Below are 17,714 nucleotides of genomic sequence, written 5' to 3'. Positions count from 1 at the left end.
GAGATGCTGATACCACTTCAACATGGAAAAGCCTTGATAATAGCACGTTAAGTGAAAGGAACCAGACATAAACGGCCACATATTATTGACTTCAGTGATCTGAAATGCGCAGAATAGGCAAATGCAGAGGCAGAGAGCAGGTGATGGTTGCAAGGGGCTGGGTGGAGGAGGATTAGGGAATGACTGATAGTGACAGGGGGTTTCTTCTGGGATGATGGAGTTTTCTGGAAATAGATGGTGGTGAGGGCTGCACAACCGTGAGTGTGCAGAAGACTGCTGAGCGCTGTCTCTGGGAGTGCCTGTGGTTGGGGCGGCTTTATTTTGTTCTCACCCTGCAATGTGAACTGTCATCTTGTGCTGAGGCAGTTCTACTCCTGTGAGTGGTGAGGCTCAGAGACTTTGCAGAGTCATGTTTCTTTTCTCCCCCTTGCTGAGTGTAGGCAAAAATTGTTTAAGCCTGAGAAAGTGCTCCATCTGCAGAAATGTCTTTCAGTTTTGCATGGTGTAAAAATCTTGAGAGCTTTTTAATCGTTGACGACAGTCTGTGAGGGGAAACAGCCCGTGAAGCCTGGGTGCGACCTGGAAGAGCAGCTCTTCCCTCCCTGACAGGGGTGGGGATTTCACCCCCGTTCAGGCAGTGAAGGGCCCAGACCCGAGAGAGGAGTTGACAGTCGTGAATATTTACGTGAATCCGCTGCTTCATCTTGGATATTAATTTCAAGCTGAGTCAGTTTGTGGCGGCAGCCTCATCCTACATCAGGAATCTATATTATGTGCTCTTTGAGGTGGAGACCAGACAGACTTTATTATTTAACAGTGTCCCTTGAATTGATATCTCAGATTCCTTTGTAAAAAGTAAAACAGCAGAAATACACACGTCCTTTAATGCCAGTGTGACCTGGATCGGGTTTAGTCTCTGTGCCTTAGTGGCCTTAACTGCGGGTGGGGAAGATGATCACAGTGCTTCCCTCAGAGGGCCTGGTGAGGGGGGAGTGAGAAGCACAAATTGAGGACTTACACGAGATGCTCATGAATGTCCGAAGTTAGTGCTCTCAGCCTGGTGAGGCCTCGGGGGCAGAGATGTCAGAACAGAGCATTCCTAGCCGGAGCTCGATCCGTGTTGGCAGCTGTTATGATCACTATCACCACTGTGGGTTATCAGGTAGTTTTAAGACTTGGTAATATGAATTCTTCAATAATGTTAAAAGACTAGACTTCTCAGATCCAGTTTACATAGTTTTCAAGATTTCCTCTGAGAAATGGATGTTTTATTCCCCATCAGAAGTCTGAGTTGAGTCTCTAAAAAAATTCTGTATTCCTCCATCTGTTTGCTTTAATTCTCAATTTCTTAAAAAAATAGTTTTTAAATGGAGTTACTGGGGACTGAACTGAGGGCCGCATACATGCTAAGCACATACTCTCCCAAATGAGGTATAATCTCCCCCATAATTCTTTTTAAACTTTACTTTCTTAGTATTCAGAGGTTAGAGGCCTCTAATTCTTTTTCTGGAGACTTGTCCATGAACCTGTAAATCTATTATTAATGGACAAATCTTGGTTTATTAAAAAAATCAATAGAATATTCTGCAATCCATCCAAAAGAAAATGCTCATTGATTTAAATATTTATCCTTTATGGTGATTTCTATTTTCTGGTCTAGCTTAATTTATTAACACCCATCCTCATCATCATAATGACCAAACTCGCTCTGAATGGACACCTGCCTAAGGCTAAAATGCTTTCCTCATGTTTTACTTCATAGCAGGTGTTTGAGGGTAGGTATCAGTGTCTCCTTTTTTGCAGCTGAGGGATTGAGAGATGGAGCACCTTGTCCCAAATTACACACAGCTGGCAGTGGCTTGCTCAGTGCTGGAACCCTGGCTGCACAGAATGCATTTTTAATTGCTCCTCTAATCAGCCTCCCGTTGAGTGGATTGCCGAACTCCTGTGACTCCATAAATGGCCAATTTTAGTGATCTCAGCCTGATGAGGACTTCAAAGGAGAGACACCAGTGAGAATGTGAGACAGAGTGGCATAAATTAAAATTGTACATTTTTACAAAAGTTTTATTCTCATGTAATGACTTAAAAAGTTAATTTTTTTTAATTTTAGTGCTCTGTGAGCACTAAAAACAAAACATTAAAAATAATTATAATGCAAAAGAGAAGTGGGCTTTGAAAGTCCAACCATTGCTAGTGATGTTACTTGCTTTTCTCTATTGGCCCTTATTGACAGAAATACTTAGAAAGATTGAATTGGTTTTATGTAGTCTTAGTATGGAAGAAAAGATTGTCAGTGAATATTGTAAGTAAAATCATTACTCTTTTCTTTCCTGATGATGAATAGGTAAGTTGTTTTTATGGCTTAAGTACATTTCCTCATTTGTGAAATTTGAGTAATATCGTTTTCCTTGTCTGTGAGAGTTAGACGCCTTGTATACAAAGCACCCAAAAGGTGCTTAATAAAAATGTGCTGTCACAATGACAGGTATTTTAGAAGGATCAACTCTGAATACTAAAGGGGGTGGCTTATTTCTGATGCATATTCAATATGTATATATATGATATATATGAATATGGCTTAAAGTAACAAGGATTCATTTATTTTTTTTAGTGCACTATGAAGTTTTAATGAAATCTGTATCATTCTTTAGAGACAGGGATTAGTTAAATTGCCTTAAGCAGACGACCTTGAAGATTATTTTCACAGAATGTGTATTGTTACAACTCAGAATTCATGTTACCGTCTAACATCCACTCAGACATTTAAATTCGTGGATTCTGACCAGATCCGTTAAGTTTAAAAAAATCCACATTTATCATTTTCAGGGAATAATCTTCTCTCTTTTGTGATTAAAGAAAATTTTGTTTATTTTTCTTACACTTTTAACAGGTTTAAAATATCAAAACATTGATTTGACATGTAACTTTTTTAATAGAATAAATCTCATGCTGTTTTAATATGTAAATAAATGTTTTTGTATTTCAACAAACTTTTACGATTTCCTGGCTCTTTGAGAAGTATTTGGCAAGATACTAAGATTACCTACTGTTGGAAAAATACAGACGTTACTTTTATGAATATAGGCCTAGTAAAGATCTGTTGGTATTTGCTACAGTGCAAGACATGAGGCCTAGGAGAGCTTTGCTGCCGATTGCCAGGAGGACATATCCCAGATCTCAGTCTCCACTTCCTGTAAACTGAAGAGGATGGACTGGTTTCTTTCCTCCTCTAAGATGAGTTTCCATAAGCCTATGTCTTTTGTTTATATTCAGGAGTATTAGCAATATCAGATTAAATATTGAATACCCCTCCCTTACCCTGAAACAAAGTGCAGTATGTGCTACAGAAGCTTTTAGTTATCTGATTCTCGTTTCTGATCCTACAGGCAATTTTGTGTTGCATGTTTCCCGGCAACCTGGAAGGTCTTTTTAGACATAGGTGGCGCTGTTGCACCTTCTTAACTTCTTAATTTTCCTATTTGTTAAAGAAAGCTTAAACAACGTTATTTTATTTTGATTTCTTTGCTTAATGCTTCAGAATAGCACAGTCTACATTATGTCTGTCTACCTGTAAATATTGTTCTGCTTATATCTTAGTTTTATTCTGTCATCTCGCTGTGAACATCTCAGACTGGCTGTGCAAACAATGGCAAAATCGGACTTTTCTTCCAGTGCTAGAAACCAGTGAGAAGGGAATTTATAAAACAGCTAGAAGCGGCCTCTGGAGCACCTTAAAGCTGAACATTGTACTGGGTTCCCTGAGTATTGACCCCACCGCTGTGTGTTAATTAGTGGTAGGAGATTTGGTACATATAGTAAGGGGTGTAGTTTTTTGACTTGGGTTTGCGTGCACACGCTGCCACTGAGCCACGTGAGCCTAAGTCAGTTCGTTCTGAGATTTCCCTCGTCTGTGAGATGGGGATGCTCATATCTGCTTTGTAGAATTGTGAGAATTAGAAATTATGTAAAGTGTTTACCACAGTGGGTATGTCAAGAGGGCTCATAAACTTTAGCTACTGTTTTGTGAGAAGCCATCATTTGATAGTCTTTGGCAATTACTAAGAAACAGGAAAATAAGGAAAGCTGGTTTTATGATGAAAGATATTTGAGGAGGTTCGATATTTCCTATACCCATAATTTAGCATCAGCAAAGTCAGAACTGTTACACAGTCGCCCTGAACCAACGTTAAGCCACAGAATTTTTTGTTACTTCAAATAGGTTGGGGCTTAATGGGATCCAATACTTATACACATGTTGTCTCCAGCAGCCAACTGAGAGATGACAGAAAAGAGTAAGCAGGTGATATATGTCTTCATTTTTACTGATGAAGCCACGTTCTCCATGAACTTCAGGGCTGTGGGAAAATGCGTGTCATTATACTGTGTCCCAGAAGTAGAGACTCACCCTGTCCCAGGTAACTCTGGGCCACAGCGAGCCTTCCCTTGAGAGGACCTGCCCCATCATGCACAGGGCTGTCCTGCCATGGAGCTGAGCATCCCGGGTGCTTCCCAAGTGTGGCCAGCACTGGAAGGAAAGGAACGGTTTCACATACCCTACTTGTCTCTCCGGACTCACACCTCACTCTGTTAGTGTGATAAAGGCTAGCTGTGGGCCATGGGTCTGTGGTGTGGAGAAGCACTCTCCGTGGCCAAGAGGAGTGGGGAGGAGGCATCCCCTCCCTCAGTTTAAACAGATGGTGGTATGGAACTGAAGGGTGCTTCCCAAGAGTTTATAAAAGGAGAAATAAGGATTTTCTTTGGGACTTAGTCTAGCCAGGAAACACAGAAGATGATTAGAAAGGAGACTTGTAAATCACTTTAATATTAAGTTGACATTTGTTGAGCACCAATAATGTGCTACATTCTTTTCTGAGAGTTTTACAGAAATGAATCCTTCAATCTTCTCAACAATCGTGTAAGGAATGTTTGATTTTTATCCCAGTTTTACAGTGTGGAAACTGAGGCACACAGAGGGTAAGTTGGCCAAGGTCACAGAGCTAGTAAGTGGCAGAGCTGGTATTTAAACCCTGGCTGTCTGGTTTTGAGGCTCCCAGGCATGGGCTTTGGGTGTTTATAGGTATCTGCATCCCTGGATCTCTGTACCTCTGTGCATCAGTTTGCCCAATAAGGACAGGCAAAGGAGAGTTACACAGGTGCTCACAGTCGTGTCTCAGCCACTGTCCACGAAGAGTGCACCGTGATTAGCGTTAATTGTTTTCCAGGCAGTAGATCTGTTGGTATAACAGAAATTTAGTCCATTGAGTTAATCTAGAAACCCTTCCTGCTCTGCTTCTGTCCATGGTTGCCATGTTACTGCCTGCCCGGGATTAGACCGTGGAGGAGAAACTGTACTCATGGTTGAACTCTGATATTTCAGTCTGGTTCATAGTTTCACATATTCTGTTACATTAATAAGTTAAGTTTCTGGTTTTCTTGCATCAGTGTCTCGTGAGTTTGGTTAATATGAAACCAGTCCATGGGAGCCCAGGTGTGCTTACGGTATAATTTCTGAGCACGTTGTGGCACTTCTACACGTGCAGTCCTGACTGGAGGATGTCCGCCTTCCTCACTGATTTCTCCCAAGAGCAGGGCCCTCTCCCATCCTCGGATGTGAGGCTGGGAGCTCTCTGAGTAGGCCAGTCAGAGGCCAAGTCCACCAATCAGAAAATGATGAAGTACCCGGAAGTGGGTTTAATAAAAGAAAAGGGCTTCCAGGTAGTCCGATGGGCTGTTCGAGACCATTTGGTGAAAAGCTGTTCACTGTCTGTGGTTGAGCTGATTCTTTGCTGTTGAAAAGTCTGGATTAGATGAAGGGATTTTAAAAAGCAGAAAGGAGTGATTTTAGATAGTACGTCCACACCAGTGAGAAGTGATGGATGACCGCCTGTGTGAGGAATAGACAGAGTCTTACAAACTTCATAAAACAGCTTTAAAAGCTCTGCCATCTGAGTGCACTTCATAAGGGGTCCAGATCATCACTGGTCATGCTGTGAGGGCAAATAACTGATGATGGCATAAAGGACACGGAGGCATCAAAAAGGTCTCAGTCATGTTCCCTGTTTAAAGAATGTGACACAATGTAATATATTTGAGCTGGTTTTTCACTGAACAATTTTGAGTGTTTTCTGGGACTCCCAGCTCCCGAAGTTTCCACGCAGCTGCATGTCCCCTCACTGCAGCTCTGTCAGCACTTGTCCTGGGCTGACGTGGTGTCACGGGGAGTAGGACGGTCAGCGTCCCCGGCTCCTCCGAGCTCCGTCTCCTCATCCGCAGTGCTGGGCTTCTCATCCGTGTCTACTTAGAAGGGTTGCTGAGAACCACACGTGATGGTTGTCAGGGGTGATTTGTGGTTGTCCCTGTGTTTGACATATAGTCAGTATTTGATAGAAACACATGTTTTTTTTTATAGTTCTGGCTTCTACATTGCAGTGGTTTTTAGTCTGCATTTTTTTATAACTTTTTTCTTATTTTTAAATAAGCACTTTTTGGGGGGGGGGATTACTGGGGATTGAAGCCAGCACATTGTGCATGGTAAGCAAGTGCTCTACAACTGAGTAATACCCACCCTCCTTGTCTTCAATTAAAAATAAATTTTGCAATACACAAAATAGCTCTTAAACACCATCATGGGAACTATTTTCTGTATAGACAATTGAATACATATGCTATTTCAATAAGAATAAATGTTGGGACATACTTTTCTGAATCTGTTTACTTGTTTAAAAATGATAATAGCTAGTGATAAACACGAGTCTTGGATCCAGTACTTCTTAGGGCCTGCTTTGACATCATGGGAAATTACATTCTACAGAGAAGGCAAATTGGGTCTCGTTGATATTTGGATGATTTAGCAGATGATCAAGTCTTTCAGAACTTGATAGTTTTGTATTTTAAACTTACTGCAAAGTTATCTTCTAGAAGTTGGAATTCCTAAGCTTGTGAAGTGCTCAGTAATTCAGTGTGTATGTGTTTGTGTCTGTGTGAACGTGTTTGTGTGTGATTTCAGGAAGGTAGAAATAAGTTCCTTGTAGCCCTCTGATACCTTCCTCCTCCAGTTCAAGAAGTAGGCATATATTTACACAAATAAATTGATATTCTTTTGTCATTTGGCATATTGGAAATAAGAGGTTGTCATACTTGTTTCAGAAGGGTTGGGGAGCATGAGCTTAGAAAACGGGAGGAGAAAGAGGCCGGGAGGCACTTCACACTCTGTGCAGGATTTGAGGAACAGTAGCTTTTCTTTTTTCTTCTAAAGCAAACTGGCGCTGAATTGTAACATACTATTACTAGAATTGCTTTTCTGATCAGATACAAGTGCCTCAGAGTTTTCAAGGCAACATGAATGATGAAATCCGTTTTAGGAGTTATATTTAAAGTAGTGTTAATTTTCAAGTAAAAGGCTATAGCCTGTTCTTCGAAGGGTAAAAGACGTTCTCATTGATCCAAGTGCATCATCAATGTGCTTAGTTTCTTTGGGGTTTTTTTCTTTTTTTTAAGTGCTTGTTTCATTGTGGTTTGAATGAATGTTTAAAATTTCTGAATTTTGTTCTTTAGAACATGCTGATTTATAAGAACTGTTAAAAACCTGATTGATCTTTCGTCTTTGTTTGGAGGGGCACCCTTTTGATTTCTGTTGTCTGTTAAAGAGGGAAATTATTCCTCTAGCCTGCAGATCATTAAGTGAATGGTTTGCAGTGTGCCTTTAAAATTCTTTGAATGCTTTGAGCATGCTTGTCTAGTGAATTTTGAATTGACTCATAGTAATGACTTTGCTTTGATTCTGTGGCTTTTGCTCCTCTCCGCAAGAATTTGAATTCTCTGTTGCATTTTGTATACGTGTTTTTAACAGGGGAAGAAATTTTACATTTTTTACAAAGGTGGGTTTTCCTATCCCCTCCGAATGCCTTCTATAATTGATACAACAAAAATCTGTTATTGCAGTGCTTAATTATTTCATAAACTAATTTTTGGCTTAATCAGAAGCAATGAGAAAGAGTGATAATAAAAAATATGAAAACCTTCCTTCCTTTGAAGAATAGAAATGAGGTGGTCAGGCTCACGCTGCTTTGTGCTTGACACACTTACTTTCATGTCATTGTGTATCATGATTCGGAGATGGAGTTGCTTCAGGTTTTATAGATTTTTGTTTGAACATTTTTGTTGAATTCTTTCTCCAGGCTGATGTTTCCTGTTGGGTTTGTGGAAAGCGTAGAAGGGAAACAAATTCTTTGTTTTATTTTCAGGAGACCTGAGTTGCTGATGAGAAAAGTGTTGAGGGTGGGCTGAGGAACAGAGTGACACTCCCTCTCCTCCTGGCTGAAACTGATGAACAATGAAATCAATTAAGTGTATCAGTATTTGACCAATAGAATTTAGCGAGCCCAAACTGGCAAGTTATGCCCAATGGAAAGTACTGAATACACCTGCAGAATTAGGTGCTTTGCCAATTAGAATCAGCTTAGAGCAATCAGAAAAATTAGTTCATATGATGAGATATAAAAGAATGTAATATCTTCTATTTCTGAAACTTTTCTTTGTTAAGTTGTGTAGAGCTAAAATTAAGTTTCAAGCGCCAGGAGTTAAGAGTCTGGGTGGTTCTGTGGGATCGTTAGTCAGGGATGTATCTAGATCATGCTAGAGTGTCTGAAGGTGGCAGGAAAAGACCCAGGGCTAGGATTTGTTATCCTAGGGTGTCCTCCATAATGGTTCCATAATGGTTACATGTGGGAGCCCAAGATTAGGTTAACAAATTGTAACAGACCCCAGGCGCCTGTCAATGTTCAGAAGAAAAATGTGTGCTTAGTAACTGCTTTGCAAGCAGGAGCCTGTGCATCCTCACTCCTGTCTCCTTGCCTTAAAAAGCAGAGACAATGATTTGCTTGCATAGTTGATGCTTTAGATAGCACTCTGCTCATTTCAAAGCAAGGACCCAGGCCCTCAGCTATACAAGCTGGGCTTGTGTGCTTTTAGATAGTCTATTATCCCCAAAACAAGGACCTGGCTGGTCTCGTGGTCTGCTTTGTAATTCACATATCTAAAGAATGTATCTTATTCCCCTCACCCCATGACTTCCCTAAAGATACACTAAGCCTTTGTACTCATTGTGGTTTCTACAATCTCTGTCTCCTCCCGTCTTTCCTCAAGTTCCTACTTACTATCACACAACAGTTAATGACTTTTTCCTTTCATTATACACAGTAAATATAGGAGAATTTGAGAGGCTCGTGGAGTTGGCTCCCTACTCCTTCTCTTTTTCTGGACTTTTCCCACAGAGTCTTGAATAATCATTCCGTGTCGGTAGGACTTCTGCCAGCCATAACCCACAGTTCCAGGTGAGAATGATGCAGGCTTTATCTCTCCTACCCAAGGGAGAGAGAGAAGAGAATTGAGATCTGCTCCCTTGTGGTCCCTTCCTTCCCCAGGGCCACTCCAGTTCACCTGCAGCCTTCTGGCCTCTGCTGTCAGGGCCTCTGTCCCAGGACTGACTGCAGCCATTTTTTCCCTTGCCAACATTTCCTGTGCCTTTCAGAAGTTGGTCTCTTCTCTGCAATTCAACCCTGGCAGATGTGATGGTGGTCAGCGTGCTGGTGGGCAGTCACCTGGGGACTCCCAGGAGCCATGCTGATTCTCCTGAGTCTCTCATTCGGGGTTACAAAACTGTCGAGCACCGGAGGAAGCCCATTCACGTGAGGGCAGCGCAGCATTGCATCACTTTCATTTTATTTTTGAAATTTCAGTGGAGAAATTATTTGTAGCAAACTGTTCCAGTATTTTGGCTGACTGCTTTCCTCACCACCATTTCCTTGTTGGATGTGGTGCTTGGTTTAAGAACCAGGTTTCTTCTCTGGTTATTTCTAGCAGGTGGGCTTGCCGAATCCTTGATCGGCATTTGAAGCAGAATGCTTCATCTTGATGTCAAACTGATTTTCTTCATTCTGAATATTTCGTATACACTCAGCAACTGTTTCAAGTGAACTACTCTTGTCCAATTTCGGTTAACTCACATTTGCTGATCTCCTGCTTTCATGCTGAGGGCAGTTTCTTCTTCCTGTAATAAAAGTTAGCAATTTGCATCTACTATGGGTAGGTACTGGCCCGAGGTGCTTTTGTTCTTAACAGTTTTAATACAATTCACCCATTAATATTTACACCGGTTTTTACTCTATGCCAAGAATTGTGCATCCCAGTCAATCTTAGAATATTTTCATCCTCCTAACAGGAAACCCCATATGCATAAGCACTCATTCCCATCTTCCCCATCCTCCCCCAGCCCCAGGGAGCCACTCTTCTCCCTCTGTGGATTTGCCTGTGCTGGACATTTCATGTAAATCGAGTCAATTCATGTAAATGGAACCGTCTATTTGACTAACTCCTTTCACACTGAGTAACGTTTTCAATGTTTGTCCACGTTGTTGCCTGGGTCAGTACTCCATGCTTTGCTATTACTGAATAATATTCCACTGTATGGCTGGGCCCCTCTGTTTACGCATTCATCAGGTGATAGGCATTTTGGTTGTTTCTTCTTTTTGGCTGTGATGAATAATGGCACCGTGAACATTCCTGTAGTTTTTATGTGGACATTTGTTTTCAGTTCTCTTACGTGTGTGCCCACAGAGCAGAATTGCTGGGTCATTCAGAAACCAACTGTTCAACTCTCTGAGGTCCTGCCAGGCTGTTTTCCAAAGTAGCCACGCAGCGTTACATCTCACCAGCAAGGGCTGCTATCTCTGATTCCTGTGTGTCCTCATTAGTTCTTGTTATTATTTCTTTAATTATAACCTAATGTAGTGAGTGTGAAGCAGTTTCTCCTAGTAGTTTTGACATGATTTCCCTTACAGCTAATGATTTTGAACATCGTTTCATTGTGCTTATTGGCCATTTGTATATTTTCCTTGAAAAATACCATTTCGGATCCTTTATTCATTTTTTAATTTAGTTGTCTTTTTTGTTGAATTGTAGGAGCACTTTTTTATTTGGAGATACAAATTCCTAATCAGATAAATTATTTGAAAATATTTTCTCCTGAGTGTTGTTTTTTTCACTTTCTGGATGGTGTCCTTTGAAGCGAAGTTTTAAATTTGATGAACTCAAATTTATCTCTGTTTTCTTTTTTCCTTGTGCTTTTGGGGCAATATTTAAAATCTGAGGTATTTTATTTAAAATTTACATATAAAATATCTTAATTTTTAGGACCGTCCTAGGAGACGGGTGCTGTTGTTATACCCAGTCTATGGATAGGAGGCTGAGGTGCAGAAAATTTCACTGACTTATGAGTGTCAAAGCTACCCAGTGCTGTGGGAGTTCAGAGCCTCATGATTGTCCCCAAGCATCTGTGCTCTTCACCACCATGCTCCACTAATGCCTGGAATCGTTAATGAAAAAGTCTTTCCTTTTTTGGTTTCTTGTTTGTTTGTTTTCTCATTGGGAACCTCATCTCCTCATTTTCCTTTCGGATATCAGTGTAGGTTTATTTTAGGTCTCATGTAGGCAGAAGAATTGCTATCAGTTAACTTCTTTATTACTCACTCTCCGGTGATGATTGTTGCTATTTGACCTAATCAAGTCATGCTTAATTCTTTCCTGCTCATGACACTGAAAAGAGTCATGACTTACAGAATGCTCAGAGAGGAAAATAATTGATTGATTTTATTTTGCTACCCAATCAAACCAATCAAATAAAAACCCCGGTGTTGACGCAGACGGTAAGCCCTCCAGAATAGGGTCACTGTCTTCCTTGTGTTTCGTTTGTTTGGTCACAGTGTCTGGATAGTGACTTGCTGTCCAGCAGTTTTGTGAGGATACGGTGTTCGTGAATCATTGTAAGGACAGAAATTTGACAACAGACTGTATTGGTCATTTCACGAGGGAAAAGATAATATAGAAATACTGCTCAGATCTATTTTAAAATTAAGTTTGGAATGTTGAGAAGAGTTCAAGAAACCATACAAAGATCTTTTTCACTTATTTTAGATCTATCTTAGGCATATTATGATTACATAGCAGAGTAACTTATCAACTAGTTTTGACAAGAGGGGTGTATTATTGATTATTTGTTTTAGTTGAAATATTCTACCTGGGAAAAAGTAATCAGTGCCCATAAATGAACAAATATGTTTGTATTTCTATGTAACATGGGAGCAGACTTCATATGTTTCTATATAATATATATGACTGTGTGTTTTAATCTGTCTGTCAGTGTATTTATAGTTTTTCAGCAATGTTCTAACTTTAGAATTCTTCTAAGAAAGTCACCCCCGATTCTAGCGCAGTTTCTACTGTGTATCCTGTCTTATGCATGGGATTCCACTGTCTCCTCAGTGAGGAATTTCCTCCCCTACTGAGTTAGTAGCAGAGTTAAAGGAACTGTGATTTCTAGGCCTTTGCTCTCCATGTGTTTGCATTTGGCTGTCAATCGCGATTTTCCATTTCTTGAGTTTTCATTGTTCAATTAGAATTTTTGAAAATAATTGTTAATATGTTGTATTTGTCTCCCTAGAAACTTGATGTGTTTGTGCTTTTCAGTTTTCAATTTCTTAAAAATGTAAATGCACTCTTGTTTTTAAGTAGTCCTTTTTCACTAGATATTTGTTTACCACTTTATAGTTAAAATACATTTTTTCCAATGAATGAATCGGTGTGCATGTTTTAAAAGATACCTTACTTTTTATTTTCCTTATTATAACAATTATATTCATTCTAGAGAATTTAGAAAATAAGGATAAACACAGTAATAACTTAAAAATGGCCTCTAATCTCACCTAGAGATACAGTTGTAAAATTTCAAATTGAGAATTACAAGTCCTCTCATGTTGTTCTTCTTTTTCAAGATCGTTTTGGTTACTGAGACCCTCGAATTCCCATATGAATTATAACAGCAGCTAAACAGTTTTTGCAGAGGAGCCCGCTGGGATTGTGATCGAGACCAAGTAGAATATACGGATCATTCTGGGGAGCACTGCCATTCCAAGAGCACTGTCTTCTGATCCAGGAATGTACGTGGAGTGTCTGTCCAGGTATTTAGGACTTCTTTAATTTTTTTTCAGCAATGCTTTGAGTTTACAGAATATTATTTTACTTTTTTTCTTTGCCTTTATACTGAGGACAAGTGTGCAAGGTACCGGGATCATAAGTGTATTTTAGCCCCTCCCGTTGCTGCCAACATGGTCGCTGTGCTCTTGCTTTGCCTTGTGTACAATCTTGCACAAAATAGGACCTCAGTAACTCTCTCTTGAATGAATGATTATATGATTGTAGGATGATGCTTGAGAGTCCTTGTGATTTTTTCCTCCAGCCTTTCCCCAATTCTTAACTATGCCCTTTCTCTTCCTAAACTCCAGCCTGTGTTTCAGCCTGCCTGTGACATTGATTTTCCCTATCTGTAGACGCTTCCTTTCACTGGTTCACGATAATGTTACATGTGGGCTGTGGAAACTTGTCAAGAAAGAACAAATCTATTGCATGCTAGTGTTTTTACAGTGTGGTATCTTTTATCGATTGAAATTAAATCAGGCTGACCCCCTGAGCCCTCCCGTGAGCTCTTTTCACTTTCCTACATCTGATACTGCTCTGGTTGCTACATGTGCCCTTCCCCCAGCCTTGGTTTTTGGGTTGAGTAAGTCATCATCAGTGGAGCTCTCTCTTTAAAAGATGAAGAGAACATTGGCTCCTTCTCCCTGGTTGGGGACTTGGATGAGATGAGATACCAGATAAAGAATGGAGCTCCACCTCATTCTGACACCCGCTCTTTCCGTTCTGTTCTCCAGAGGAAAAGAGTACAATTCAACAGTATAAAGATTGATTGTGAGCTAATGAGATAGACAAGGCAATCAATTATTTATTAAATATCCTTTCATGCCAGAAACAAATGTATTATACACACAAAAATCACACAAAGCATGATAATATCGTGCTTATAGACGTGTGTTCGAGTTCGAGTCCTGCTCTGGAGTGACCAGTCCTGTGAGATGGAGAACTGGTATGTAGGCTTAGGCTCTCCAGGACTGGTTTTCTGTCCTGCAGAGATGGGGCTCGCTAGGCTTCCCTCCCCCGTAGAGGTGCTGTGGGTTGTAACTGTCACGCGTGCACAACTGCTCGTTCCTCGTAAGTGCAGGATAGCATAAATTTTGCGGTGATGGCTTTATGACTGCCCCGTGTAGACTCGCAGTGCTCCAAAGGGATGCCTTGTGGTTTGGAGATGGGATTCTCATTTCTGTAAATACCCAAGAATTGTGGTATTGGGCCCTGCTGATTTGAATCTATTCTTTAGAAAGTACATATTGTAGATATATTTTTCAAGCATGTGTGCTTTTTTCCTTTTATTATTTATAGTTCTACCCTCTCATCTATTGGTGTGACTTTTCATGGAATCCAGGAAACAGTCCTAACCTACCTGCCTCTTCACTCTTCTCCGTGGTGGTTTTCTTCCCTGACTACAAGAGGGTTTTGCACAGGAAATTTTATTTGTTCCCCTTTTCTTGGAGTCTCTCTTTCGGTCTGCCCATCTCTCACCTGCCCATCTGTCCATTTATCTACCCACTCATTCTTCTGACTTGTTCCAAAAAGCATTTCAGGCAGCTTACAGAAGAACAGATACCAAATAAACAGGTTAGAAAATGGGGCCAAGTTCAAACTCTGAGGCTAGGAGGCGAGCCTGTTTGAGGGTTGCAGCCGTGAGACACACACCTCTGCCCTGTGACTTACAAGATCGACAGCAAGAGTGTGCCTGAGGCTCCCAGCAGACACAAGTTAACAGGGTTTGTGGGAGATGCTCACTGGCTGTGAAATAAATAAGTGGCTCAGGAGAAGCCCAGCCTTTCCAGCTACAAAGGCTTAGGAGAATATTCTGAGTGTCTTCCAAAATCAGGGTATTGCATTGTTTCTTTTGTCAGAGTTCTACGTATAGTTGGTTACATTCTATACCTGGAAATTTCTCCAGAACTCCTTACCAAGTGAGTGCCATTGCTCGGGAATGAGGTGGTTCTGCTCATTGACTGGGGTTGGCCAGAAACCGAAAATGACAGCTTCAAAGGAGCCTGGGATTTGTCCGTTATGTTTTGTCAGTGCTGTAGATTTCAGGAAATGCTTTCACACTTTCTCTCCATCTGAGGCGGCAGCGTGCTCTCTTAGCAGCATCAGGAGCTCAGAGCCACGGGATGTTGGGGGCTGACTGCACTGCCGTCAAGACAGCCAAGCTAGTCACTGCAGGCGTGGTCCTTTCACATAGTGCATTTCATGCTCTATAGTAGAAGGTTTCAACAGGGAGTTAATTAACTGAGTTAATTAACATTTAATAAATATGAAGCTTTGATGAAAAGACGGTTATAGGCAGAATATAAGTTGTGAACACTTTGAAAACCTTTGAAAACTGTTTCATTACTGAAATTTCAGTAGGGAAGATACACAGTTTATCTTATTTATGCCTCTCATTTAAAGTAACAAAGAAACAAGACAGAAAAGGCAGAGGATGATTTCTGTTATTCCTCTCGGCTTGCAGGTGCCCTCACATCCAGTGGCATCCATCCAGACACCAACACTGACACTGGCCATGCTCAGAACTGACTCAGCCCTGAAGACACAGGTGACAAATAGAAGGGGGCCGCGCCCTGTTACAGCAGGTGCTCTCACTTTGTGGGTCCTTATGTAACTGCACGGTGTTAATCAGGATCGCCCCTTCTACATTGTGTGGCGCTGCTGCAGTGTCTCCTAGTTATTTGTTTCTGTAAGTACTCGTGTATTATTCTCCAATGTGTGGTACTACACATCTAAAAATGCTTTTTTCAGATGAAAAATAATGTATATTTAATGCAATAATTCTGAAGAAAGGGACAAAAACGGCTATCCAGGTCCCACTAGTCAGAAATAATAATTAACACTTTAACATCTACTTTCTGTCATTTTCATCAGTGAGTATCAGCTCTGTCATAAAAACCAGTGAGCACTCTGTGCCTGTTTACTGTGTGGAGACCTCCATTTTCCATTCGGCTTATTACATGTTTTTCTACAATATTCTATCTCTCCTGGCATGATTTTTAATGACCAGTATAGCATTATGTCTTGTGGAGGCATCGTCCATTTTACTTCGGGCTTAAATAAACTTTTAAATTCCAAGTGTACTTAACTGAAATACTGAAAAGAGAACTGTGGTGGTACCGAAAGAGCCCTACCTCCCTTCCCCTTATTTCCTGAGTGTAAAAGCTGTTGCCAATGTGGTGTATATATTTCATGACCTTTATGCCTATGACATATATATATACCCATACATACATACATATATACATATGAGAAATCTATGTATATGTGTGTATATATTGTTTTTTGAAAAATAAGGCCATACTATATGTTTTCTGCAGCTCGCTTTATTCACTCAGGGGTATATCATAGACGTCCTCCCACTCCAGACTCACCCGGTCCTTTCAGATAGAGTGGAGGGGTCTCCTGATGTGCAGGTGTGGTCTCTTGTGCAAGGACACCTTTGGTGGGAGAGTGCTGTGGACAAGGCCCTGGGCCACGGGGAAACGCTGGCCCCCTCAGTGCCCACAGCTCACCGTGATTTACTGCATTATTGTCTTGATGGTGGACACTTAACTTTTCTCCATTTTCCACTGTCAGAAAAGATGTTTGACTGGCATCTTTCTTTAACAGACATTCCTGTGATCTTGTATGAGCATGCCTTTAGTTAAGTCTTCTGGAAATTTAGTCCCTGGATGTGAAATTTACTTTCATCACAGGCTACTTTCAAGTGACTAGAAATTCCTTCTCCAGTGTGGAATGAGAAATGTAGAATTACTTACGTAACCAATTCTCTATCGCTGGATATGATTTCACTTCAGCTTTTCTTCCCACCAGTGTAAACAGTATATCTATTTGAACTGATTTTTTTTCTAAACGAAACGATTCCTAGAAGTGGGGTTGAATCAGTGTGTACATACGTTTTTCAGAGTTTACATATCCATTGACATGTCATCCTCCAAAAAGGTCGCTCACAGTTTTTTCTCCCACAGATGGACACTAGCTACAATATCTTTTAAAAATATTTACCAATAAGATGAGCAAAAGTGCTTTTTCATTGTTTTAGTTTGCATTTGATGACCAGTGAGGTATTGAGCATTTTTCACTGATTAGCCATCTGACTTTTGAAAAGTGAATGATCCATTTTGTCCTTTGCACAAATTTAAGTGAGGAAGCTTCTTTTTGCTTTGTGACAGCTCTTTGTATGTTATGAACATTAATCCCTTGTCTTCATCAACATCTATCACAGAGTTTTTCCTTGTCATTTCTTTCGTTTCATTTTGTTCAGTAGGTTTATTTTTGTTGTGGCTCAAAATATTCTTAAGATAGTAAATGTCTTCCTTTTGTGTTTTATCTTTGTTATTATTCTTAGAAATACTTTCTTATAATGGTATAAATCTCTTATGTAGGTTTATTTAATGTCTAAGATGGAGATGATAATAGTACTTGTTATAGTAAGGAGAAGTTGAATTAATGTGAGCAAAGAGTTGTATTTGCTGTTATTAGTATTTTAATATTTACATCACTATCTGTAATTATTTTTGTGGTCATTATGACAGGAATAGAATTTGTTCTTTCCAGGTGATCCTCTGATTGTCCCAGGACAATTATTGAATTCATACTTTGCTCTTTGATTTGAAATCCCACATGTATAAAATACTTATGTACACTAGAGTCTCTTTTTGAGCTCATGCTTTATTTCT

General features: G+C 40.3%; 1 protein-coding gene across 47 annotated transcripts in view; it reads left to right on the top strand.

The window, feature by feature from the left end:
* LOC141576892 (uncharacterized) overlaps positions 1 to 17,714 on the top strand; it is a 195,064-nt gene that overhangs the window by 151,393 nt on the left and 25,957 nt on the right. For all 47 annotated transcript variants that reach the window (XM_074360229.1, XM_074360225.1, XM_074360238.1 and 44 more), the window contains 2 exons: positions 12,831 to 13,016; positions 15,497 to 15,721. The gene's annotated coding sequence lies outside the window, so the exon portion shown is untranslated. The remainder of the gene's footprint in view (positions 1 to 12,830; positions 13,017 to 15,496; positions 15,722 to 17,714) is intronic.

The sequence above is a fragment of the Camelus bactrianus genome, unplaced genomic scaffold (genome assembly GCF_048773025.1).
Source record: "Camelus bactrianus isolate YW-2024 breed Bactrian camel unplaced genomic scaffold, ASM4877302v1 HiC_scaffold_43, whole genome shotgun sequence".
Lineage (NCBI taxonomy): Eukaryota > Metazoa > Chordata > Mammalia > Artiodactyla > Camelidae > Camelus > Camelus bactrianus.
The sequence above is the reverse complement of the archived record's forward strand: the minus strand, read 5'-3'. Positions and strand labels throughout refer to the sequence as shown.